This window comes from Miscanthus floridulus, chromosome 18 (genome assembly GCF_019320115.1).
Source record: "Miscanthus floridulus cultivar M001 chromosome 18, ASM1932011v1, whole genome shotgun sequence".
Taxonomy (NCBI): domain Eukaryota; kingdom Viridiplantae; phylum Streptophyta; class Magnoliopsida; order Poales; family Poaceae; genus Miscanthus; species Miscanthus floridulus.
In genome coordinates, this window is record NC_089597.1 from 14161483 (window position 1) to 14163951 (window position 2469).

At 45.2% G+C, this 2469-nt stretch overlaps 1 long non-coding RNA gene across 1 annotated transcript; it reads right to left on the minus strand.

Annotated features, from left to right (window-relative positions):
• LOC136521772 (uncharacterized) lies at window positions 1-892 on the minus strand. The gene is made up of 3 exons (XR_010775665.1): window positions 815-892; window positions 646-707; window positions 1-119 (listed from the first exon to the last, which is right to left on the minus strand). It is a non-coding gene; the product is annotated as an uncharacterized lncRNA (long non-coding RNA).
• Window positions 893-2469: the final 1577 nt, after the last annotated feature.

A 2469-nucleotide genomic window follows, 5' to 3' on the forward strand; every position in this document is an offset into this window, starting at 1 on the left:
TCTCTTTGTAATAAGTCTTATCCTAGTGTACAAAAAGCATTGGTGTGCTGAGCATAGAGCACATGTGAATCACAAGTTCATAGAATGTAATCATTCATCCAATGCACATATACCTATACCTGCACATCAGAAGCTCAATGTGAAAGGCACTCAGAGTTGTGGTAGACAGACTGACATGTACAATAATAGGTGCTGGAAGCAGCCAGCTATAAAGTAACTGACTCTTGTAAGTTTTCTTATAGGAGCATAAAAAATACAAAAACAATAAAATGGAACTGCACCCCAAAAAAATAAAAATAGACCATGAATCTATTAAACTTTGTAAGATGCATCCAAGTAACCTATACCTAACTAAATGAGACATTCAGGTTCAATCTCAAAGCAAAGCTCACTGTCAGACAATTGATGTAAGCAATATGAGAAGTAGCTTAAATATCTGAGGCTACTAGAATGAATATGGCTAAAAATTTAATAACAAACAAAAAATAGGGAATGCGATGGAAGTTCTAAAAACATAAACTCAGAACACTTGGGAAACCATGATATATTGATGCAGGCATGCAGTCCTATATTGCCTGATCACTGCAAGGAACTGATATATGTTGTACGATATGAATGAGAACAAAAGCTATATATGAACCTCACCTGCATATATAGTTTGTCACTGAAATGAGGCCTATTAAGCAACGGAACAGCTCTGGGTCATACTGAGGGAAAGGCGAACACAACATTAGTTTGAGAACAAAGAAAAAAGAAATAAAGGAGGGAAGTATATCAAGTGATATAACTGTGGTTAAGAAGACACCAATTGCACCTTACATTTGAGAAATCACCATATGCAAGAGCCTCAAACCTGTGCATACTGTACTTTGAGGTTGTCAGCGTATAACTGTATAGGAATATCTGTAGTAATTGCAAGAGGAGCTCTCATCCACACTTCCATGTCATTTATTTCTTCTGAAATAGCATGCATGAACGCGTGTTTTGTTCCTACCGAAGTGTAAGAGTTTTACTGATTTGGGATTGAGAAGCATTAGGAATCAAGCAACCAACGCAGATGTCCTAGTAATTAGTCAATCAGTGGTTTCCATTTGAAATTTACATAATTGAGGCCTTTGGAGTTGGGACACATCCCCTACACGTTTTGTGCATGTACGGCGGTAAATGACATGAAGAGCAAGGTAAACAGATACACCTTGGTTGATTTTAGTTGGAACTTCAGTAGGCCACATGCATGCATGCTGCATAAGACAAATCAGACTTGCCAAAGATAAAGTGAACAATATAGGCCTGTTTGTCAGTTGGAAGTAGCAACTTCAAACAAGTATTGTAGAAATGCCACAGACAGAGTTGCCCTGTTTTTGTCTGTGGCAGTGCCAAGAGCATGTTGGCATGCAAATTTTCTCCACACAGGACAACAGCGTGTGTGCTCATGACAACTGTGATTAGTGAACCAACCCGATCATGACAACGGTTACGGTTACTGTTACGTTGAACAAGCATGCAGGTCTATGGGAATTGGAAACATCAAGAAAGGGCCTAGAACTGTGTGCTGCTGCTCACCAGATTAGGTAATGCTTCCCTTTCGCTTCAAGCAGCAGAGGCATTCGCAGTCCGGCCAGTATGCCCGACTCACGGGATCACTGGTCAAACCATCCTGACCACGTGTCGCCGGCGGTTTTAGAGCTGTGTACTTACATTACCGTATTTGTCCATATGACACGCCACAAATTCAACTGCTACGAGGAGGGTTACACTAACAAAATAAATTAACCGCCGACCTCATCTTCAGAGATAGCAAGATAGGTAAAAAACAATTCTAGAAGCGGTTAGACTCTTAATTTTTTTTTTCACAATTCGTATACTTCAGATGCCTAAACGATCTTGATTTCAGGCGATCTGCTCCCACGCTTCTTCTTCCTCCCCGCGTCATTTCTCTGCCGCCCCCTCCACCACCGGCGCCTGCGCCCTCGCAAGAAAGGAAGAAGGCGCTAGGGTTGCGACGAGGCAGGCAATCTGTCGGGTTTATAAACCCGGGTCCCTCGGGGACCGGCTTCTGCGCCAAGGCTCGGCCCAAGAGTCTAAAAAACAACAGGGCAAAGGGGCGCTCCAGCAACCAACCGGAAGGCTAGGCCCAAAAAGAGCAACGCGCGCTCGACGGCTATTTCGGCCTACCTATCCGACCAGAGCGCTCGATTCGGGCTCCAGCCGTCTCCGGGCGGCCTCCGATCGGAAGGCCTGCCCCGAGCCCTACTTCCGACTCCGACCCCGTGTCCCTCCGACCGGGGCTCGTAGGAACCCTGCTCACCGCTCTTCTCCGACCGGCGCACTCAGAGCCGACTGGAGCCATCCGACCGGGGATGCCCCGTTCGGTAGGAACCAGAAGATGTGCGGAGAAAGGCAAGGCAAGGCTCACAAGTCAAAACCACTGTACCAGGGACCATACCCTGCACGGAACAGTACTCTGCA